Below are 26,224 nucleotides of genomic sequence, written 5' to 3' on the forward strand. Positions count from 1 at the left end.
GGAGTTGAAGTATGACCCCTGGTGCCTGGTGACACCCCCTCTGGTATCTCCAATACACAATTATCTAACCATTATAATGGTAATCATCCTGACATACTAAAAAAACTCCAAACATTTTATCTGAAACCCAGAAACCGTGAAAAGATGGGTGTAGATCTGGTCAGTATCATTTGGGATCAGATCACAGCCGAGTGGTGATGCCTCACACGGACTGAATGGACCTATCCCCCAGTCACTTGATGCCCAACACCAAACAGGAACTGCTTCACAAAGCCATCACAAGTGAAACGAAACAGCAGTAAAACCAATAGCTTGGCAACCTTCAGTTGACAGCACCATGTACTGGTAGCTAACAATTACTGCTACTTATTTGTCTCAGTGAGTTTTTGTTTCTGTGGTTATTAGTTTCCAATAGTTTCCTATTCCTATTGTATTTGTTTCTTTGGGTTTCTGCGAGTTTCTGATTGCAGGTACAATACAAAACCATTAAACCATAAAAATGCCATTAAAAACATTGAACACCATAAAAACGGCTTAAAACTCATAAAAAGATCATGACTCTCCATAAAATTTAAACTTTCTGTTTTATGGCTATTAAAATTTTGAGATTTTGTTTTTAATGTGGCCGTAATTTGTTTTCCCAGTGATGATAAGCTAGCAATTCCGTCTTTGCATATTGCAGAGTTATCTTCTCTTGGGAGCAGGGATTGATTGTTAAGTCACTGGTTTGTGTGAGAAAATTACATCGGTTTCTCAAAAATTGATGACGTTACTTTCGCAAACAAGTGACGTAACAATCAATACCTGCTCCCAAGAGAAGATAACTCTGCAATACGCAAAGACGGAATGGGTACGTTTATGTAGCTGTTCAATGTATTCAATACTTCAGGAGGTTTTTTACAGAATGTTTTCATATGTGCATGGTGATTTATTTGAATGACTTTGATGCAACTTTTACTAGTAAAATTGACAGAATTTCAATACTTTTTTCAACAGCATTCCAAATTTTCAGAACATTTGATCCCTATGACATTGAATTTTGGTCATTGCAACAGTCCTGATAGCCCTACTCCCAAGCTAGTTACATGGCAAATAACAGGAAGGAAAGCCTCATCGTTCCAAGAAGTTATTTCTGTGGATATTTGTATCTGTGATTATTTGTTTAGGTGATTATTTGTTTCAGTGTGTATTTGTCCTCATTGGTATCTGTTTTGATTGTTATATATGTGTGTATCGGTATTTGATGTTAGTTCCTGGTTGCCGACACATTTTTCTTTATTCAAAGCTTTGGAAGCCTGATGTAGACAAATATTTCTTTTGTGTTTGTTATATGCAATCACTCCTGTGGGTTGTTTTTGTTGCCATTGTTCCAGTTGTCAATTTCTGTTTCTTTTTCTTGTTGTCAATTCATCTATATTTGGTTTTCTTAGTATTGTAAGAATTGTATTTGTAATCAAAATTGTAGTTCAGGTAACCAAAGACAATAATGGCACCATATACAGGTAACCAAAGACAATAGGGAGCACCATATACAGGTAACCAAAGACAATAGGGGGCACCATACAGGTAACCAAAGACAATAGGGGCACCATATACAGATTACAAAAGACAATATGGGCACCATATACAGGTAGCCAAAGACAATAGGGAGCACCATATACAGGTAACCAAAGACAATAGGGGGCACCATACAGGTAACCAAAGACAATAGGGGCACCATATACAGGTTACAAAAGACAATAGGGAGGACCATATACAGGTAACTAAAGACAATAAGGAGCACCATGCAGGTAACCAAAAACAGTAGGGAGCACCGTATACAGGTCAAGAACAATAGGGAGCACCATATAAGGTAACCAAAGACAATAGGGGCACCATATACAGGTTACAAAAGACAATAGGGAGGACCATATACAGGTAACTAAAGACAATAAGGAGCACCATGCAGGTAACCAAAAACAGTAGGGAGCACCGTATACAGGTCAGAACAATAGGGAGCACCATATAAGGTAACCAAAGACAATAGGGGCGCCATATACAGGTAACCAAAGACAATAGGGGCACCATATACAGTTAACCAAAGACAATAAGGAGCACCATACAGGTAACCAAAGACAATAGGGGCACCATATACAGGGCAAAAACAATAGGGAGCACAATATAAGGTAACCAAAGACAATAGGGGTGCCATATACAGGTAACCAAAGAGAATAGGGGCACCATATACAGTTAACCAAAGACAATAAGGAGCACCATACAGGTAACCAAAGACAATAGGGGCACCATATACAGGTAACCAAAGACAATAGGGGCACCATATACAGGTTAACAAAGACAATAGGCAGCACCCTATACAGGTAACCAAAGACAATAGGGGCACCATATACAGGTAACCAAAGACAATAGGGACACCATCTAATGTAACCAAAGACAATAGGGAGCACCATATACAGGTAACCAAAGATAATAGGGGCACCATATACAGGTCAAAAACAATAAGCAGCACCATATACAGGTAACCAAGGACAATAGGGGCACCATACAGGTAACCAAAGACAATAGGGGCACCATACAGGTAACCAAAGACAATAGGGGCACCATATACAGGTCAAAAACGATAGGGGCACCATACAGGTAACCAAAGACAAAAGGGACACCATATACAGGTAACCAAGGACAATAGGGGCACCATACAGGTAACCAAAAACAATAGGGGTACCATATACAGGTAACCAAAGACAATAGGGAGCACCATATACAGGTCAAGAACAAAAGGGAGCACCATATAAGGTAACCAAAGACAATAGGTTGCACCATATACAGGTAACCAAAGACAATAGGGGCATCATATACAGGTAACCAAAGACAATAAGGAGCACCATACAGGTAACCAAAGATAATAGGGGCACCATATACAGGTAACCAAAGATAATAGGGAGCACCATATACAGGTTACCAAAGACACTAGGGGCACCAAATACAGGTAACCATAGACAATAGGGACACCATCTAAGGTAACCAAAGACAATAGGGAGCACCATCTACAGGTTAACAAAGACAATATGCAGCACCATATACAGGTAACCAAAGACAATAGGGTGCACCATATACAGGTAACCAAGGACAATAGGGACAACATCTAAGGTAACCAAAGACAATACAGGTAACCAAAGACAATAGGGAGCACCAAACAGGTAACCAAAGACAATAGGGAGCACCATATACAGGTAACCAAAGACAATAGGGTGCACCATATACAGGTAACCAAGGACAATAGGGACAACATCTAAGGTAACCAAACACAATGGGGAGCACCATATACAGGTTAACAAAGACAATCTGCAGCACCATATACAGGTAACCAAAGACAATAGGGTGCACCATATACAGGTAACCAAGGACAATAGGGACAACATCTAAGGTAACCAAACACAATGGGGAGCACCATATACAGGTTAACAAAGACAATATGCAGCACCATATACAGGTAACCAAAGACAATAGGGAGCCCCAAACAGGTAACCAAAGACAAAAGGGAGGACCATATACAGGTACCCAAAGACAATAGGGAGCACCAAACAGGTAACCAAAGACAATAGGGAGCACCATATACAGGTAAACAAAGACAATAGGGAGCACCATATACAGGTAACCAAAGACAATAGGGTGCACCATATACAGGTAACCAAGGACAATAGGGACAACATCTAAGGTAACCAAAGACAATACAGGTAACCAAAGACAATAGGGAGCACCATATACAGGGTACCCAAGACAAAAGGGGGCACCATATACAGGTAACCAAAGACAATAGGGAGCACCAAACAGGTAACCAAAGACAATAGGGAGCACCATATACAGGTTAACAAAGACAATAGGGAGCACCATATACAGGTAACCAAGGACAATAGGGACAACATCTAAGGTAACCAAAGACAATAGGGAGCACCATATACAGGTTAACAAAGACAATATGCAGCACCATATACAGGTAACCAAAGACAATAGGGTGCACCATATACAGGTAACCAAGGACAATAGGGAGCACCATATACAGGTAACCAAAGACAATAATGGCACCATATACAGGTTACCAAAGACAATAGGGGCACCATATATGGTAACCAAAGACAATAGTAAACACCTTATACAGGTAACCATAGACAATCGGGTAGGTACATGCATAGAGAAATACTTTAAAAATCTAAATTTCATGTATATGTATCAGGTACAGATCTTTTTGATATCAACTATTGCTTAGGAATTAATTATCTTTTGAAGAGAAGTTAACAAAAATACAACTAAGCACTTCAAATAAAATAAGAAAAGAAGAGTTAATGAAAAATAGGGGGCACCAATTAATAATCACAGAAAATAGGGGGGCACCATGCAGGAGACATCTTTTTCAAAATTAATTATATTTGATATGTGACAACATGAAAAGGAGCAACAGAGGTGAGACACAAGTCTTCCTTAATATTAGAAATCATGTAATGATTTCCCGACACATGGTCCATGTATCTGAAATTAATGACAAGACTGAACTCATATTTCTAGGTAATTCAGCTTATCAATTACTAGCCAGGGTGTGTCGGTTTATTGACAGTACCAAGACTCCTATATCAAACAACTACAAGGCTCTATCAGGTGTGTTTCAATAATTCAAACTTTATACCTGGATTTATTCTTAATGACAAATACCTTCTTTTATAAGATTTAATAACTGGACATTTACATTAAGATTTAAACACTCGGTAAACAAACCCAACGGAAGACTGTTTGTAAAAGGTTGTAAATCATTAAGTCTGGGTTTGTCTAAGTCCTCTAAATACCTTTGCACCAGAAAAACTTGAACACTTTTATACCATGGATGATCATTAATTAAATTCAGCAACATAAATCTAGGCCAAGGTGTGACTGTAAATTTAGTTACCTGTAATTTTTACCTATAATTACAATTTTGAATTTTCACCTGAGACCTTGCATAAAACCTTTATATGATAAGTCAACTCATTTCCTCCACAATTATTTAAACGGCTCAACACAAATGAAAGGGCATTGATTCAAAGTCAGGCACTTATTAATTTATGTAATTTGATTTATTTTTTAAAATGCGATAGGCACAACTATATTGGTACAAGAACCAACACAAAAAATGCACACAAATATTGCCACACAAAGATATCTAGGCTACTTATAGACCAACAACAACCCGAACACTTGTCATCAAAATTCACCCTAAAATTTACATGTATAAACTTATATATAAATCAAAATTTTCACATTAGAAACATTTATAAAATTTGAAATCTTTGGTAGATTCATATAAATGTGCATGGTTTTTGTGTTTATGTCCAGTGCTTTTGTTTGTGTATATGTCCAGTGCTTTTGTTTGTGTTTATGTCCAGTGCTTTTGATTGTGTTTATGTCCAGTGCTTCTGTTTGTGTTTATGTCCAGTGCTTTTGATTGTGTTATGTCCAGTGCTTCTGTTTGTGTTTATGTCCAGTGCTTTTGTTTGTGTTTATGTCCAGTGCTTTTGATTGTGTTATGTCCAGTGCTTCTGTTTGTGTTTATGTCCAGTGCTTTTGTTTGTGTTTATGTCCAGTGCTTTTGATTGTGTTATGTCCAGTGCTTCTGTTTGTGTTTATGTCCAGTGCTTTTGTTTGTGTTTATGTCCAGTGCTTTTGATTGTGTTATGTCCAGTGCTTCTGTTTGTGTTTATGTCCAGTGCTTTTGTTTGTGTTTATGTCCAGTGCTTTTGATTGTGTTATGTCCAGTGCTTCTGTTTGTGTTTATGTCCAGTGCTTTTGTTTGTGTTTATGTCCAGTGCTTTTGTTTGTGTTATGTCCAGTGCTTCTGTTTGTGTTTATGTCCAGTGCTTTTGTTTGTGTTTATGTCCAGTGCTTTTGATTGTGTTATGTCCAGTGCTTCTGTTTGTGTTTATGTCCAGTGCTTTTGTTTGTGTTTATGTCCAGTGCTTTTGATTGTGTTATGTCCAGTGCTTCTGTTTGTGTTTATGTCCAGTGCTTTTGTTTGTGTTTATGTCCAGTGCTTTTGATTGTGTTATGTCCAGTGCTTCTGTTTGTGTTTATGTCCAGTGCTTTTGTTTGTGTTTATGTCCAGTGCTTTTGATTGTGTTATGTCCAGTGCTTCTGTTTGTGTTTATGTCCAGTGCTTTTGTTTGTGTTTATGTCCAGTGCTTTTGATTGTGTTATGTCCAGTGCTTCTGTTTGTGTTTATGTCCAGTGCTTTTGTTTGTGATATTTAGTCCAAATTTATGGATGAATAACATAACTACAATGGATCATTTCAAACCCCAAATTTATGACTCTTTTTATTTTTGTGACAGCAATATATACTAATGACATGTACATTTGTTTACTAATTTCAAAATATTCAGGCTGATCAGATATCTTTAGGACTGAAATGCAAATTTAGTTTAAGTACAAATATACCTCATCCATCCTTTTCGAACATATGTAAATGGAAATCTTAGCACTCCTAACTGTACGTACCTAAACTTTCCATCAATGATTGACTTCCCAACATATACTCAACTTAAGCTGGTTAGATCTAGACTAGAGCAGTTAGTAGTGAGACAGCCCTATAATAACTAAATAGTTTACAGTAAGCCTATGTACTTACTTGAGGAAATCCTTCTTTGTTCCAAAAACATATTGTGCATTAAATGGTCATTCTTAGTAGTAAAACTATTCTTCAACCAACAGCAGCTCATTCATTGGAGTTTTTACTTCGGGAAACTCTAATTTAAATAAAGATTTTTTCAGTTTTTTTTATTTATTTTTTACCCACAAATATCAGTCAAGACACCACATAAGACTTAACAGTAAAAGATACTACAGGAATATATTCAGAAATACACAGGCTGTCTAAATCTGCTTCCAAACAAAATTCTTTCATCCTTACTTAAAGTGTGATCAAGTATGTTTAACTTGGACCCTATTTTTTAACCAGATTGTAATTTAAGCACTTTCCAATTTGAATGAACAATTATATCTCCATGTGATAATTTCCTATGTCAATCTGATAAAGTTCAATGCTTTGAGGTTTTACTTACGTAATTAATGAATGCTTGATATGGCCGAGTTATTTCTGAACTCTTGTGTATCATGTCATCATGGTGAGTGACAATGGTATAGGAAATTGATATTTTTAATTTTTGAGAATCGATATAAGAATTGATTTTAATCCATTTCGTCATAAACATTCGTTTGAGTTACTATGTAAAACGATCATGTATTCAAAGTAAGTCTCAGTCAGTCCAGTGGTCCTTGTAGACAGGGTCCATTATATGGAATGGTCAGGAGTATCAAACACTACAGGCTGAAAACCATTGTTTTGTAACGGTGTCATATATAAGATAAAAATGTTTGGTAAACCATCTGGCAATCCTAGCCTCTAAGTTGTTTTGTCGACGTCACAGCTGTCACAGATACAGAGATCACTTTCAGGACCATTTGTCATTATGTTGAGATGATGATTTAACACAACTATCTTTCCATGTTTTTGGTTGACTGGAATCGTTGATGAAAACCACCGTAGATTGTTCGTTCCTTCCAGGAAATCAATTTTCTTTTTAATTTGTACAGCTACCTACATTTCCATGTAAAAGGTCAAGTTACTTACTAGGTCTAATAAAATAAGTCATTTTGAAATTGCTATATAAGAAATAAGGGTTCTGAAACTGTTAATTCCCTAATTGTCTAGACAAGGGAAGAAGAAATGAAGGAATGTTCTTATGAGCAAAGTGATTTAATTAGGCCGGTCTTCCAGTGATGTAGGTACAGATAATTGAGCTGTGTGTATTTCATGCCTTGTGAAGCCACTTCCCCTGAGGATGCTTGCATGGAGCCTAATTACCTCTGTAATGACAGTGCCATGGAATGAGGGTACCTTCCTCCAGCAGAAATTATAGGGGTACAACAAAGTCCAGCAAGTCGGCCGGTATCAACACAAACACAAAACACTTAATGAATTTTGGTCAGTTTTATTTTTATTTCTACCTAGACAATTGAATTCTGTGACGATAGGATTGGAAAGATACCGGGAAAAATGTAATCAATCCTTAGAGGTAAATTTGAAATAATTGATGGCTTTTTACATAAATATTAGACAGAACGCTCCTCTATTGCTGTACCATTAGTCAGTGCTAACTTATAACAAAGCTGTAATGAGTTTTCTTGAGGTTTTTTTCCCAATGGTAGGCACTGCTTCTGGTATATTATCATGTTGAAATTTATCGGTTTAAAAACTTTTTTAAATTGGATAAAAAGACAGTGGACATTTTCATTATTATAAGCTATAGTTAAAGAAGGTGAAATTATAAGTTCTGGTGTCTGAAACGATTAAAGATGTATTGAACTTAACCTTGAAATCTTGCTGCGTTTGACCTTTCGAATATAATGCATTTCACTTCAAAGCATGTTGCAGCGTAGAGAAAACTGTACTTATCCTTCTTTACAATGTGATTGTTTGTTACTGAGCACTTTACAAGTTATAGCAGCCTTGCAATGTGTTTGTTGGGGAGGGAGGACTTTTACATGCTGGAGCAGCCTTTGATGTGTTTGTTGGGGATGGAGGAATTTTACAAGTTGAAGCAGCCTTCATTGTATTTGTTGGGGAGGGAGGACTTTTACAAGTTGAAGCAGCCTTACAATGTGTTTGTTGGGGAGGGAGGACTTTTACAAGTTGAAGCAGCCTTTGATGTGTTTGTTCGGGAGGGAGGACTTTTACAAGTTGAAGCAGCCTTTGATGTGTTTGTTGGGGAGGGAGGACTTTTACAAGTTTAAGCAGCCTTACAATGTGTTTGTTGGAGAAGGAGGACTTTTATAAGTTGAAGCAGCCTTCAATGTATTTGTTGGGGAGGGAGGTCTTTTACAAGTTGAAGCAGCCTTCGATGTCTTTGTTGGGGTGGGAGGCCTTTTACAAGTTGAAGCAGACTTCGATGTATTTGTTGGGGGGGGAGGACTTTTACAAGGTTAAGCAGCCTTACAATGTGTTTGTTGCGGAGGGAGGACTTTTACAAGTTGAGGCAGCCTTCAATGTAGTTGTTGGGGAGGGAGAACTTTTACAAGATGAAGCAGCCTTACAATTTGTTTGTTGAAGGAAAACTTTCACAAGTTGAAGCAGCCTTACAATGTGTTTGTTGGGAAAAACATTCACATGTTGAAGCAGCCTTTCAGTGTGTTGTTGGGGAGAACTTTCACAAGTTGAAGCAGCCTTACAATGTGTTTGTTGAGGAGGGAGGACTTTAACAAGTTTAAGCAGCCTTACAATTTGTTTGTTGAAGGAAAACTTTCACAAGTTGAAGCAGCCATACAATGTGTTTGTTGGGGAGGCCTTTCATCAGTTGAAGCAGCCTTGCAATGAGTTGTTGAGGAGGGAGGACTTTCACAAGTTGAAGCAGCCTTACAATGTGTTTGTTGGGGAAGGAGGACTTTTATAAGTTGAAGCAGCCTTCAATGTGTTTGTTGGGGAGGGAGGTCTTTTACAAGTTGAAGCAGCCTTCGATGTATTTGTTGGGGTGGGAGGACTTTTACAAGTTGAAGCAGCCTTACAATGTGTTTGTTGGGGAGGGAGGACTTTTACAAGTTGAAGCAGCCTTACAATGTGTTTGTTGGGAAAAACATTCACATGTTGAAGCAGCCTTTCAGTGTGTTGTTGGGGAGAACTTTCACAAGTTGAAGCAGCCTTACAATGTGTTTGTTGAGGAGGGAGGACTTTAACAAGTTTAAGCAGCCTTACAATTTGTTTGTTGAAGGAAAACTTTCACAAGTTGAAGCAGCCATACAATGTGTTTGTTGGGGAGGCCTTTCATCAGTTGAAGCAGCCTTGCAATGAGTTGTTGAGGAGGGAGGACTTTCACAAGTTGAAGCAGCCTTACAATGTGTTTGTTGGGGAAGGAGGACTTTTATAAGTTGAAGCAGCCTTCAATGTGTTTGTTGGGGAGGGAGGTCTTTTACAAGTTGAAGCAGCCTTCGATGTATTTGTTGGGGTGGGAGGACTTTTACAAGTTGAAGCAGCCTTACAATGTGTTTGTTGGGGAGGGAGGACTTTTACAAGTTGAAGCAGCCTTACAATGTGTTTGTTGGGGAAGGAGGACTTTTATAAGTTGAAGCAGCCTTCAATGTGTTTGTTGGGGAGGGAGGTCTTTTACAAGTTGAAGCAGCCTTCGATGTATTTGTTGGGGTGGGAGGACTTTTACAAGTTGAAGCAGCCTTACAATGTGTTTGTTGGGGAGGGAGGACTTTTACAAGTTGAAGCAGCCTTACAATGTGTTTGTTGGGGAAGGAGGACTTTTATAAGTTGAAGCAGCCTTCAATGTGTTTGTTGGGGAGGGAGGTCTTTTACAAGTTGAAGCAGCCTTCGATGTATTTGTTGGGGTGGGAGGACTTTTACAAGTTGAAGCAGCCTTACAATGTGTTTGTTGGGGAGGGAGGACTTTTACAAGTTGAAGCAGCCTTACAATGTGTTTGTTGGGGAAGGAGGACTTTTATAAGTTGAAGCAGCCTTCAATGTGTTTGTTGGGGAGGGAGGTCTTTTACAAGTTGAAGCAGCCTTCGATGTATTTGTTGGGGTGGGAGGACTTTTACAAGTTGAAGCAGCCTTACAATGTGTTTGTTGGGGAGGGAGGACTTTTACAAGTTGAAGCAGCCTTCGATGTGTTTGTTGGGGAGGGAGGACTTTTACAAGTTGAAGCAGCCTTACAATGTGTTTGTTGGGGAGGGAGGACTTTTACAAGTTGAAGCAGCCTTTGATGTGTTTGTTGGGGAGGGAGAACTTTTACAAGTTGAAGCAGCCTTACAATGTGTTTGTTGGGAAAAACATTCACATGTTGAAGCAGCCTTTCAGTGTGTTGTTGGGGAGAACTTTCACAAGTTGAAGCAGCCTTACAATGTGTTTGTTGAGGAGGGAGGACTTTAACAAGTTTAAGCAGCCTTACAATTTGTTTGTTGAAGGAAAACTTTCACAAGTTGAAGCAGCCATACAATGTGTTTGTTGGGGAGGCCTTTCATCAGTTGAAGCAGCCTTGCAATGAGTTGTTGAGGAGGGAGGACTTTCACAAGTTGAAGCAGCCTTACAATGTGTTTGTTGGGGAAGGAGGACTTTTATAAGTTGAAGCAGCCTTCAATGTGTTTGTTGGGGAGGGAGGTCTTTTACAAGTTGAAGCAGCCTTCGATGTATTTGTTGGGGTGGGAGGACTTTTACAAGTTGAAGCAGCCTTACAATGTGTTTGTTGGGGAGGGAGGACTTTTACAAGTTGAAGCAGCCTTACAATGTGTTTGTTGGGGAAGGAGGACTTTTATAAGTTGAAGCAGCCTTCAATGTGTTTGTTGGGGAGGGAGGTCTTTTACAAGTTGAAGCAGCCTTCGATGTATTTGTTGGGGTGGGAGGACTTTTACAAGTTGAAGCAGCCTTACAATGTGTTTGTTGGGGAGGGAGGACTTTTACAAGTTGAAGCAGCCTTACAATGTGTTTGTTGGGGAAGGAGGACTTTTATAAGTTGAAGCAGCCTTCAATGTGTTTGTTGGGGAGGGAGGTCTTTTACAAGTTGAAGCAGCCTTCGATGTATTTGTTGGGGTGGGAGGACTTTTACAAGTTGAAGCAGCCTTACAATGTGTTTGTTGGGGAGGGAGGACTTTTACAAGTTGAAGCAGCCTTACAATGTGTTTGTTGGGGAAGGAGGACTTTTATAAGTTGAAGCAGCCTTCAATGTGTTTGTTGGGGAGGGAGGTCTTTTACAAGTTGAAGCAGCCTTCGATGTATTTGTTGGGGTGGGAGGACTTTTACAAGTTGAAGCAGCCTTACAATGTGTTTGTTGGGGAGGGAGGACTTTTACAAGTTGAAGCAGCCTTACAATGTGTTTGTTGGGAAAAACATTCACATGTTGAAGCATGTTGTAGAGAGGAAGGTCTTTTACAAGTTGAAGCAGTCTTACATTGTGTTGTTGGGGAGGGAGGACTTTTACAAGTTGAAGCAGTCTTACATTGTGTTGTTTGGGAGGGAGGACTTTTACAAGTTGAAGCAGCCTTACAATGTGTTGTGGGGGAGGACTTTTACACGTTAAAGCAGCCTTACAATGTGTTTGTTTGGGAGGGAGGACTTTTACAAGTTAAGCAGCCTTACAATATGTTTGTTGGGGAGGGAGGTCTTTTACAAGTTGAAGCAGCCTTACAATGTGTTTGTAGGAGAAGGAGGACTTTTACATGTTGGAGCAGCCTTGCAATGTGTTTGTCGGGGAGGGAGAACTTTTACAAGTTGAAGCAGCCTTTGATGTGTTTGTTGGGGAGGGAGGACTTTTACAAGTTAAGCAGCCTTACAATGTGTTTTTTGGGGAGGGAGGTCTTTTACAAGTTGAAGCAGCCTTATAATGTGTTTGTAGGGTAAGAAGGACTTTTACATGTTGGAGCAGCCTTACAATGTGTTTATCGGGGAGGGAGAACTTTTACAAGTTGAAGCAGCCTTACAATGTGTTTGTTGGGAAAAACATTCACATGTTGAAGCCTTGCAATGTGTTGTTGGGGAGAACTTTCACAGGTTGAAGCAGCCTTACAATGTGTTTGTTGGGGAGGACTTTCATCAGTTGAAGCAGCCTTGCAATGGGTTGATGGGGAGGACTTTCAAAAGTTAAAGCAGCCTTGCAATGAGTTGTTGAGGAGGGAGGACTTTCACAAGTTGAAGCCACCTTGCAATTTGTTGTTTGGGAGGACTTTCAAAGTTGAAGCAGCCATGTAATGTGTTGTTGGGGAGGGAGGACTTTCAAAAGTTGAAGCAGTCTTGAAATGAGTGGTTAGAGAGGAAGGTCTTTTACAAGTTGAAGCAGTCTTACATTGTGTTGTTGGGGAGGGAGGACTTTAACAAGTTGAAGCAGCCTTCGATGTGTTGTGGGGGAGGACTTTTACAAGTTGAAGCAGCCTTACAATGTGTTTGTTTGGGAGGGAGGACTTTTACATGTTGAAGCAGCCTTACAATGTGTTTGTTGGGGAGGGAGGACTTTTACAAGTTGAAGCAGCCTTACAATGTGTTTGTTGGAGAAGACTTTTTATTAGTTGAAGCAGCCTTACAATGTTGATAGTTGTGGAGGACTTTAAATGTTTTATATGGAATGCATCAGTCAAATAAATGACCATAGTGACTATACAGATGAAGGGGCCAAACATTGACTTATTAGGACAACATCAAAGTTCAATCACACAGAAATGTCCCTACCTTGACGTGGCAACACAACACCATTCTGACGACAGGTTAACGATCTTTTGTAAACTGACTTTAATTTGACTTTGAAAATTCACTGCAATAGAAATGGATTTTTATTTGACCCTTTGCCATTTAACCTTTAGCAGAAAGTGACTATTTGACAAGGTTGTGTCATAGGTCACTTCTCTGTCTCAGTTCTCATTTCATTAATAACAAATAAAAGTCCAAAGGTTCTTATTTTGTGTTTCTCTGGTGTTCTTAACTACCAAATCTAGGAAATAGGCAACACTTACTAAAGAACACAAAAGGAACAAGGGGAAAATATACGTAGTGTACCTGGAAAAAAATGTCTTAAATATCTAATCACATCCCACAGTCATTTTAAAACTGACCTAGAAATATATCATCAACTTTTTAGGACCAAGACATGGACAATAAAGACCAAATTCTGCCAAAATGTTATCGGTTATTTTTTGTACATTCCTTAAGTAAGAAATATGTAAGGCAGTTAGAAAATGTTCTTTAATTGACCAAAAAACAGAACTCATTCAAGAACACACACGAAAAGTCACGGAATTATTTTCAAAATTCTAATTACCTGTTGTTTGGTTGATGGGACAAGAAAACAGCACATCGCGACCTATGATTCTAGATATGAACCTGTTGAATTGTGACAATGGAGGCCTCCACATCTTAGTATCTAGATATGAACCTGTTGAATTGTGACAATGGAGGCCTCCACATCTTAGTATCTAGATATGAACCTGTTGAATTGTGACAATGGAGGCCTCCACATCTTAGTATCTAGATATGAACCTGTTGAATTGTGACAATGGAGGCCTCCACATCTTAGTATCTAGATATGAACCTGTTGAATTGTGACAATGGAGGCCTCCACATCTTAGTATCTAGATATGAACCTGTTGAATTGTGACAATGGAGGCCTCCACATCTTAGTATCTAGATATGAACCTGTTGAATTGTGACAATGGAGGCCTCCACATCTTAGTATCTAGATATGAACCTGTTGAATTGTGACAATGGAGGCCTCCACATCTTAGTATCTAGATATGAACCTGTTGAATTGTGACAATGGAGGCCTCCACATCTTAGTATCTAGATATGAACCTGTTGAATTGTGACAATGGAGGCCTCCACATCTTAGTATCTAGATATGAACCTGTTGAATTGTGACAATGGAGGCCTCCACATCTTAGTATCTAGATATGAACCTGTTGAATTGTGACAATGGAGGCCTCCACATCTTAGTATCTAGATATGAACCTGTTGAATTGTGACAATGGAGGCCTCCACATCTTAGTATCTAGATATGAACCTGTTGAATTGTGACAATGGAGGCCTCCACATCTTAGTATCTAGATATGAACCTGTTGAATTGTGACAATGGAGGCCTCCACATCTTAGTATCTAGATATGAACCTGTTGAATTGTGACAATGGAGGCCTCCACATCTTAGTATCTAGATATGAACCTGTTGAATTGTGACAATGGAGGCCTCCACATCTTAGTATCTAGATATGAACCTGTTGAATTGTGACAATGGAGGCCTCCACATCTTAGTATCTAGATATGAACCTGTTGAATTGTGACAATGGAGGCCTCCACATCTTAGTATCTAGATATGAACCTGTTGAATTGTGACAATGGAGGCCTCCACATCTTAGTATCTAGATATGAACCTGTTGAATTGTGACAATGGAGGCCTCCACATCTTAGTATCTAGATATGAACCTGTTGAATTGTGACAATGGAGGCCTCCACATCTTAGTATCTAGATATGAACCTGTTGAATTGTGACAATGGAGGCCTCCACATCTTAGTATCTAGATATGAACCTGTTGAATTGTGACAATGGAGGCCTCCACATCTTAGTATCTAGATATGAACCTGTTGAATTGTGACAATGGAGGCCTCCACATCTTAGTATCTAGATATGAACCTGTTGAATTGTGACAATGGAGGCCTCCACATCTTAGTATCTAGATATGAACCTGTTGAATTGTGACAATGGAGGCCTCCACATCTTAGTATCTAGATATGAACCTGTTGAATTGTGACAATGGAGGCCTCCACATCTTAGTATCTAGATATGAACCTGTTGAATTGTGACAATGGAGGCCTCCACATCTTAGTATCTAGATATGAACCTGTTGAATTGTGACAATGGAGGCCTCCACATCTTAGTATCTAGATATGAACCTGTTGAATTGTGACAATGGAGGCCTCCACATCTTAGTATCTAGATATGAACCTGTTGAATTGTGACAATGGAGGCCTCCACATCTTAGTATCTAGATATGAACCTGTTGAATTGTGACAATGGAGGCCTCCACATCTTAGTATCTAGATATGAACCTGTTGAATTGTGACAATGGAGGCCTCCACATCTTAGTATCTAGATATGAACCTGTTGAATTGTGACAATGGAGGCCTCCACATCTTAGTATCTAGATATGAACCTGTTGAATTGTGACAATGGAGGCCTCCACATCTTAGTATCTAGATATGAACCTGTTGAATTGTGACAATGGAGGCCTCCACATCTTAGTATCTAGATATGAACCTGTTGAATTGTGACAATGGAGGCCTCCACATCTTAGTATCTAGATATGAACCTGTTGAATTGTGACAATGGAGGCCTCCACATCTTAGTATCTAGATATGAACCTGTTGAATTGTGACAATGGAGGCCTCCACATCTTAGTATCTAGATATGAACCTGTTGAATTGTGACAATGGAGGCCTCCACATCTTAGTATCTAGATATGAACCTGTTGAATTGTGACAATGGAGGCCTCCACATCTTAGTATCTAGATATGAACCTGTTGAATTGTGACAATGGAGGCCTCCACATCTTAGTATCTAGATATGAACCTGTTGAATTGTGACAATGGAGGCCTCCACATCTTAGTATCTAGATATGAACCTGTTGAATTGTGACAATGGAGGCCTCCACATCTTAGTATCTAGATATGAACCTGTTGAATTGTGACAATGGAGGCCTCCACATCTTAGTATCTAGATATGAACCTGTTGAATTGTGACAATGGAGGCCTCCACATCTTAGTATCTAGATGTGAACCTGTTGAAATGTGACAATGGAGGCCTCCACATCTTAGTCACCTATTCAGTGTTCTCTCGTAACAAATAATGGCATATTCAAAAACTTAAAATATAAAATAACAAATTTTGGAAAGAACTTGCACCTTAACCACATTAAAATTGCTAAGGACCCTTGTAAATTGTCCTTCATTACTTTTCTGTATCATATCTAGATCATTTCTAAAGTCTTAACTGCTTACCACGGCTGTTTTAAATGATCATATTAACACTTCATTCAATGTCGTTCATTGTATCTGAGTCTGAAGCAGGAGTCCCACTAGGTACTTGTATAAATCTCACTAATAGCTCGTACTCAAATATAATTACGCATCTTATCTTTCATATTGCCAACCTATGAAATTAATGTCAAAAATTCCATTTTGATTGTGAAAATTTATCAATACCTTAAGTAAACACAATTTAATTATATCCATTTTGAAAAGAATCTTTAAGCATATTTGTAATTAAGTTTTAGAGTTTGAAAATTGTTCCCAACATTCTTAAAGCTATTAACTGGCAGATACAAACACAGAGATTTTAAAAAAGGATTTGATTTAAAACTCCCCTACCAGAATTTGATAACAAATTAGACTAACATTTGGCAGGACTTTGGGTAGGATTTCAGTAGATAAGAAATATCGGGGGTATTTGATAACAGGTTATCAGTAAGTCGCTCTTGACGGCCATTTCATCACAACAGATTGCTGATCTGTCATGCATTTAGCTTGTATTAATGACAGGCCGAAATGTTCAAACACTGGAATGAAATTTATAGCTCTTAGGCACTTAGTTAGCCCGTCCTCAACATTCAATTAAATACCTGTCGAGGATAACGACAAACATCAACTGACCTTGACCCCACCATACAGGTAAGCTCTGTATGATAATATAGGCATTACTAACTACCCAATTTGTGCACACCTGCTGATTTTGAAGGTAATTGTTTACCCTAAAACAAATCTCTAAATGAAAATCTTCAAAAGCTGACATAAGATTTACATGTTAAATTAAAACTTGATATGTATAAGACCTATGATAGAGAGACTGATTATCATGGTTTTTATTTGTTAAATGGTTCCTGCCATTATAATTCTGATCATTTATTTGTTCCATAAATGGCAGACAGTTCTATCTTTACTTGTTTGACATAAAACATTTTCAATATGTAGATACAGAACTAAGCCATTCAATCAACATGTAAGTTTTGTACAGCCTTAAGACCTATACTCCATCATAGGGTAAGGAGAAGTCAGGTTTTTGATGATCAACTCCATATTTTTAAGTTCAGCCAAATTATTCAATATGTGTAAAAGAATTTGTATAAGATAAAATGAGGAAAAGGAACCTGTGACTGTAATTTTGAATAAGACAGTTACTGATGAGTGCTAAATAGCTGAAACAAATGTTCACACATTTTCAATCAAAAAGTATACCAAAACATTGGCCGTTACCATGACAACTTGTTGATATAACCACAATGTATTAATCAACCTTTTAATAAGCTACAGGGCAAATATTGAAGATTCATGGCTTTCTGTTATAATGTGATAGTTCCAAATTAACCAAACTAAATTGATTTTACCTCTCTTTTCCTAAGGTCTTGTTTTCCAGGAAATTATCTTTTCAATCATATTTGACACATGATCAATGTGTTATCAATTTTTATTCATTTCAATTCAATATTTAACATACACACCTTTATACCTGCTTACAGCACCAAAAAGAAAAGAAGAAAACCAAAGGAAAATACAAATACAAAATTCCTAATTTGATATCAGTTATCTCCCTTGCATTTCATATTTGTGACCTTTGTTCAAGTGTTCTATTACATATAACTGTGACCTGTGTAACACTGATTTTCCTCACACATCATCATTGTGACAATGTATAAAAGTTATCAAAATTAACTAAATACACTGTTAATAACAACACTCAGTCGACCAATATTTTTTACGACAACCCTGATGCGACCTAAATATTCACCATACTATAGCAAAATTTGGGACCACGTTTGCTGATAGATGCTCAAGAAACTATTGCCATGAACAATTATTTTCTCTAATAGGCCAGAGTTTGAAATAAGTGTGTTCATTGTGAGTGTTACTTACTATATGTAGGTGTTTAAATTTTGCAAACATTCTTTCACACTGGAGGGTACAATGTGACCTTGCAGTCAAAGTTCACTTCAGACAGGTCAAAGGGTAAACTGTATTATCTAATTTTAGCTAACACTTATTTCCACAATCACTCCTCCACTAAGTTGTTTCAGATTTGAATTCCAAAAACTGTTTCTCTTTAATGGTATAACAATAAATGTTTGAAAATAGTTCAATTTGTCTAGTTCCTTTGCTAACATTTATCAATAGATATGTCAAGATGGTGTAGAGGAGATGGTCCATACCACTGTAACACTGATAGGCCAATGATTACATAGTTAACCTGCCTGTAACTGGCCTCCAATGTCCGTCAGTCTGGTGCCAGGGAACAAGCACCTGTTATGTTACATATTTTCCTATGGTGATGAAGATTAATCCTCAATTTATTACTTCCTTTTGTGCATGAATGCAGTCATAATTACATCTGTCCAAAACTGGCTGTGTTAATCTGCTGACACAATACCCTTAAATCATATCTGATTGTTGCTGGCGATAACACTTCCTCTGTAACAGGAACTCATCCATATACTGTAAAAAAATTTTATACCTTATATGCAAATGAATACTAGCAATTATGTCAGAAAAATTCTAGCTCATATGATATGCGAGACTATTACATGCTGAGGATGAGACAAAATGTTACATTTATTGATTTTCTTCCATGCTTCTTCTCGAAAAATTAAATTAAATTAGGTATGTAGGCTTTTCACACGTAGGTAATGTTGGTCTATATGGTAATTATCTATATGAAGGTATTCACCAGCAGAGTAATTGGCAGAGAAAAAGCAGACAATTTTCTTTTTCCTAAAAAGACCAGAGAAGGCAGGATGTATTAGACTGTTTTACATTTAGAACTATGAGAATTATGACCACAATCCATATGACAGGAGGTATTAATTATTGTAATTACAGCTACCTTTCACACTTACAGGCGAAGTGATCAACAGTTCACATAGACTAGTATCTACCCCAAACCTACAGCAAGTGCACCTCTACCGTAATTATTCTGGTAAACTGATTCTTGTGATGGAACTCCATTGAATTCTTCCTTTAATAAACCACTAATAACAAAGTATCTTTACTATACACACCCACGTCACCAGGTTACAATAGCATCCTATACAGTATTAACAAAGCTGGTTTGGTTTGTTTGTGATTTACGTCCTATTAACAGCTATGTTCATTAAGGATGTGCCAGGTTTTGTTGGTGGAGGAACACCGGAGAAAAACCACCGACTAGCGGGCAGTACCTGGCGACTGCCCCATGTATGTCGGTAGTAGAATGTCAGACGCCTTAACCACTTGGCCACTGCGGCTCCCTATTTATAAAGCAACTGGGATGTCATAAAGTTAAATTCTATGTTGCTAGATTAAAAATAAATGTGAAAATAATCCAATCACCAGAAAAATAAGAAAATATTCCAATCAGCAAAGTAGAGCCAATGAAAATTCATCAAACGATTGTAAAAAATTGTAAGACACAAATTTTCTGTTTTGGAGGTGTTGATTTATTATTACTTATACAATGTAATGTTGAAATGTTGGTAATCAAATAATGTGAGTATCATACAGGGAAAAAACCTTTTAATTAATGTATGGTACATTGTGATGCTATATGTCACCCAAAAAACAGATATTAAGATAAATACAATGAGTCATAAGAAATTGAAAAGGATGAAACAAATATTTTTGTATAAAGTAAAGATATTCGTTAGATAATACAAATGAAGGCGTGTTAGATGTGTGATAGATAGTTTATTCATCAGCCGGAGAAAAAAGGTAAGTTAACCATGGGTTAAATCCTCAGTTAAATTTTCTTGGGTTGATACAACCAGACATTGACCACAGCAGAAGGCTATAATTGTATAACACAAAATGAATATGATGCAAACATAGAGCAGATGATGAACAAGGTTAAAGACAGACAAAAAATCTGTTAAAAGTTGACCAGAGTATTAATCGGTGTCTGGACCCCTCGAGATATTAAATCCTCACACTTTCCTTATAGTGTCAATTATGTAACATGTGTAACACGTTAAAGCCCAATATGGAGCTTCATTATTTTATTATCACTAATTTCTCACTGTCTCTCCTGTATCTATGGAAATTAAGCGAGATCTGTTTTGAATTATCTGCCCTTGATCTAAAGGTCAACACAAATGACCTTTAGGTCTTACATCCATTCCAAAAAAACACTGAATTTATATAACATTTAAAAACTTGTTGTCAGTCTATGCACAGGAACCAGAGGAACACACTTTTTATCACAGGAAATATTTTTCATCCGAAAGATTTTTTCTAGATAATGATTGATTCAACTGGACTATAATTGTCAGAGAATAGTATCTATTGAATCAGTAAAACACTGGTGTAATACAGCATTTGTAGAGGGTGTTACCATCAACATGGAACAGTGTGTAAAAAGGCACGGCCCATGTACATACTAATGCTGTCAAACATTCAATTTGATTACTTACTTAAAATTGTACACTTGGGAAAAACTTGCCAAACTGCCAGACAGAACAATCTAGAAATTGGATTGTGGAGTTTTGTAAGGCACTCTAGCTATCACTCATGTAAGTTGTATTTATCAGTAAGATTATTACATAACTTATTTTTCTTCAGTCTACTGTCTGAAAAACCTTTACAACATGTGGCAAGAGTTTTACTGATACAGATCTTTCAAATACAACAGATGCAAAAGCTCTTAACAGTGTGAGATAAACATATATGTATTGTGTAGATATATTGTACATATTCCAAGAAATTTTCGGTTAAATTCTCCACCTCTATCATTCCCCTGCCTCATTTTTTACTGTTACAAATGTAGTCCACACATTACCACAAAAAAAAAAAATCAACTCCCAATTCCAATAAATCCTTTCAAATAAAACCTATCTGGCCTGCGTTTATCTTGTATGGTCTGATTAAAACACTTAAAAAATGGTGTCTTAAGATTGTCTATCCCGATGTATCTTGTCCGATCTTGATACTTCATCAAATCTAAAATAATGTTCAAATAAAATTTAAAACAAGTGCTATCTGTTAAATGTCTAGCTTACAATATGTCACCAGTAAAAAACAATAACATTTCACAACTATGCTGGGCCTTGAGCCAAAAAGGTTGTAGGCCAATTCACCGAGCTGTACATGTACTGACCATTAGATTCCTCAACGACCCACCAAACTGGGCGAAGTTTCCAAGGAACGCAACGACCCACCAAACTGGGCGAGTTTTCCAAGGTACGCAATGGCCCAACAAACTAAGCGAGGTTTCCAAGGTACACAATGGACCAACAAACTAGGCGAGGTTTCATAGGTAAAGAACGACCCACCAAACTGGGCGAGGTTTTTTAGGTAAATAATGGCCCAACAAACTAGGCGAGGGTTCCAAGGTAAACAATGGACCAACAAACTGGGCAAGATTGCCAAGGTAAACAATGGCCCCCCAAACTGGGAGAGGTTTCCAAGGTACGCAACGACCCACAAAACCGGGCGAGGTTTCCAAGGTACGCTATGGCCCAACAAACTGGGCGAGGTTTCCTATGTACGCAATGGCCCAACAAACCAGGCTAGGTTTCAAAGGTAAACAATGGCCCAACAAACTGGGCGAGGTTTCCAAGGTAAGCAATGGCCCACCAAACTAGGCGAGGTTTCCAAGGTACGCAATGGCCCAACAAACTAGGCGAGGTTTCCAAGGTAAACAATGGACCAACAAACTGGGCAAGATTTCCAAGGTAAACAATGGCCCACCAAACTGGACGAGGTTTCCAAGGTAAACAATGGCCCACCAAACTGGGAGAGGTTTCCAAGGTACGCAATGGCCCAACAAACCAGGCGAGGTTTCAAAGGTAAAGAACGACCCACCAAACTGGGCGAGGGTTTTTTAGGTAAATAATGGCCCAACAAACTAGGCGAGGTTTCCAAGGTACGCAACGACCCACCAAACCGGGCGAGGTTTCCAAGGTACGCTATGGACCAACAAACTAGGCGAAGTTTCCAAGGTAAACAATGGCCCAACAAACTAGGCGAGGCTTCCAAGGTACGCAACGACCCACCAAACTGGGCGAGGTTTCCTAGGTACGCAATGGCCCAACAAACTGGGCGAGGTTTCCAAGGTAAACAATGGCCCACCAAACTGGGAGAGGTTTCCAAGGTAAACAATGGCCCACCAAACTGGGAGAGGTTTCCAAGGTACGCAATGGCCCAACAAACTAGGCGAAGTTTCCAAGGTAAACAATGGCCCAACAAACTAGGCGAGGTTTCCAAGGTAAACAATGGACCACCAAACTGGGAGAGGTTTCCAAGGTAAACAATGGCCCACCAAACTGGGAGAGGTTTCCAAGGTAAACAACTGCATTCGTCTCTTTTTGTCCAGCATTTTTATTTATAGTCTTGGGGTGGGGATCTCAACCGTTTCAAAGTTATGACCCAGGGGTTAAGTCTGCAAGGGTGGGGCAGACCCTGGGGTCAATTCTAATATCATGACTGCATTCGTCTCTTTATGCCAAACAATTGTATATATAGTTTTGGGGTGGGGATCTTAACCATTTCAAAGTTATGACCCAGGGGTTAAGTCTCCAAGGGTGGGGCAGACCCCAAGGCCATCCTGGAAGCATATGTGCATTCATTTCTTTATACTCGGCAATTATATATATGCATTGTTATAGGGTGGGGATCTAAACTGTTTCCAAGCTGTGGCTAAGAAACTAGTTCCCTAGGGTTTCGGTCAGACCCAAGGGTCTATTCTAATACCAGACTACTTTTGTCTCTTTATACCAAGCATTTGTATATACAGTTCTGGGGTGGGGATATAACCGTTTCAAAGTTATGACCCAGGGACTATGTCTCAATGGGTGGGGCCAGACCCTCGGCCATTAGAAGCAAATGTCCATTCTTCTCTTTATACTCCATAATTGTATATATGGTTATACCATACCGTAGGGATCTTTTTTTGGCCCCACCATTTGTACAATTTTGAACCCCTGCCTCCCATGAATGCTGAATGCTTCTTACCAAATATAATCGATATCCATGGCATAATTCTACAGAAGAAGTAATTTATAGCAATATAGCCGAATTGCCCCCTTTTGCCTCAGCCCCTCGGCCCCCTGGGGGGTTCAGCCCAACCATATGTACAAGTTTGAATCCCCACCACTTAGAGATGCTTCCAGTCAAATATGGTTGATATCCAGTGCAAAGTTCTACAAAAGAAGTCGTTTGTAGCAAAAAGCTTTATATCCCACTATTGGCCACGCCCCTCAGCCCCCTGTGGGGTCAGCTTAACTATTTGTACAATCTCCACTACCGAGGGATTCTTCCAGTCATATATGGTTGATATCCATCTCTTAGTTCCAGAGAAGAAGTCGCTTAAATCAATATAGCCCAATTGCCCCCTTTTGGCCCCACCCCTCAGGCCCCTAGGGGGCCAGACCCACTGTTTATACAAAATTGGTTCCCCTTCACCCAAGAATGCTAGACCAAATATGGAACAAATCCTTTCATTCCTACAGAATAAGAAGGATTTTAGATAATTTGCTATGTTTCCCCTATTGGACCCCGTCCCTCAGTCTCCAGGTGAGCCAGACCCACCGTTTATACAAAATTGGTTCCCCTTCACCCAAGGATGCTCCACACCAAATATGGACCAAATCCTTTCATTCCTACATAATAAGAAGGATTTTAAATAATTTGCTATGTTTCCTGTATTTGGCACGCCCCCTCAGCCCCCAGGTGGGCCAGACCCACCGTTTATTCAAAACTGGTTCCCCTTTACCCAAGGATGCTCCACACCAAATATGGACGAAATCTTTTTATTTCTACAGAAGGAGAAGGATTTTAAAGAATAATTTCCTATGTTTCTCCTATTTGGCCCACCCCTCAGGCCCCTGCGGGACCAGACCCATGGTTTATACAAAATTGGTTCCCCTTTACCAAAGGATGCCTCAGATCAAATATGGAACAAATCCTTTAATTCCTACAGAATAAGAAGGATTTTAAATAATTTGCTATGTTTCCTCTATTGGGCCCCGCCCCTCAGGGCCCTGGGGGGACAGACCCACGGTTTATACAAAATTGGTTCCCCTTCACCGAAGGATGCTTCAGACTAAATGAATATGGAACAAATCCTTTCATTCCTACAGAAGAAGAAGGAATTTAAAGAATTTGCTTTATTTCTCCTATTGGACCCCGCCCCTCAGCCTCCAGGTGAGTCAAACCCACCTTTTATACAAAATTGGTTCCCCTTTACCCAAGGATGCTCCACACCAAATATGGACCGAATCCTTTCATTCCTACAGAATAAGAAGGATTTTAAATAATATGCTATGTTTTCTCTATTGGGCCCCGCCCCTCAGGCCCCTGGAGTGCCAGACTCAAAGTTTATACAAAATTGGTTCCCCTTCATACAAGGATGCTAGACCAAATATGGAACAAATTCTTTCATTCCTACAGAAGAAGGATTTTAAATAATTTGCTATATTTCCCCTATTTGGCACGGCCCCTCAGCCCCCAGGTGGGCCAGACCCACCGTTTATACAAAATTGGTTCCCCTTTACCCAAAGGATGCTTCAGACCAAATATGGAACAAATCCTTTCATTCCTACAGCAGAAGAAGGATTTTCAAGAATTTGCTTTATTTCCCCTATCGGGCCCCGCCCCTCAGCCCCCAGGGGAGCCAGACCAACCATTTATACAAAATTTGTTCCACTTCCCCTAAGAATGATTCTGACCAAATTTGGTCAAAATCTGCTCAGGTGTTTATGACGAGTAGCGATTTTTAGGAAAAGTTGACGGATGACGGACAGATGACGGACGCCGCGCCATGGCATAAGCTCACTTGTCCTTCGGACAGGTGAGCTAAAAACAAGCATAACATGCCTAATCAAGTATTCCATGTTACATACTTATTCAACTAGTTTCACAACATTGTAAATAAATATCTTTCCTTGGTAACAGATCTAATTACATCAAATTTGACAATAACATAGTACCATGATATAATGTTACTTAAATAATGTTGTCATTAAGCAGATAGTACTACTGGTCAGAAGAAGCCTTATGTTTTGAACCAGGAAACCTTAGTTTGACCATGACCTAGCTTATAAAGTACCTGCTAGTCATATGTGACATAACTCATGATACACATATATAGGTGGTTTCTCCAGATCATTTCGGACTATTCAAGGCTATGATCTGGACAAACATTACACCATTTGACCTTTGAACTTAAGCTGTGACCATGACCTTTGGAGTACAGATCTAAGTATGGTATGTCGCATCCTGTCTGGTTAGTGATTTCCTGACCTAAGCATGCCGCTTACTCTAGCAACAAATTGCTTTATTTTACCAAAATGAAGGGAAAATAAGGAATATGTTCTCAATTTCAGATACTGATTTAGCTCCAAAAATTTCTACTTGAATGTTGGTCTGAATGTTTGACTAAGCTTAAAAAAATCCATAATGATGTTGGCCTGACCAAACTTAAAAGTTCCCTAGGAATGTTTGACTGACCAAGCTTCAGAAAGTTCCATAAGAACGTTTGGCTGGCCAAACTTAAAAGTTCCATAAGAATGTTGGACTGACCAAGCTTTAGAAAGTTCCTTATAAATGTTGGACTGACAAAAATTCAGAAATTTCCCCAAGAATGTTTGACTCGCCAAACTTAAAAGTTCCATAAGAATGTTTGACTGACCAAGCTTAAAAGTTCAATAAGAATGCTGGACT

General features: G+C 38.8%; 1 protein-coding gene across 3 annotated transcripts in view; it reads right to left on the reverse strand.

Moving 5' to 3' along the window:
* The window catches only part of LOC110453593, a 183,892-nt gene that overhangs the window by 132,782 nt on the left and 24,886 nt on the right, over positions 1-26,224 (reverse strand). The window contains exon 3 of one of the 3 annotated variants that reach the window (XR_002463296.1): positions 17,915-19,027. The exons of the other annotated variants lie outside the window; for them this stretch is intronic. The gene's annotated coding sequence lies outside the window, so the exon portion shown is untranslated. Of the gene's footprint in view, positions 1-17,914; positions 19,028-26,224 lie in introns of those variants that run through there. 3 annotated transcript variants of the gene reach the window in all.

This window comes from Mizuhopecten yessoensis, unplaced genomic scaffold (assembly GCF_002113885.1).
Source record: "Mizuhopecten yessoensis strain PY_sf001 unplaced genomic scaffold, ASM211388v2 scaffold7473, whole genome shotgun sequence".
NCBI lineage: Eukaryota > Metazoa > Mollusca > Bivalvia > Pectinida > Pectinidae > Mizuhopecten > Mizuhopecten yessoensis.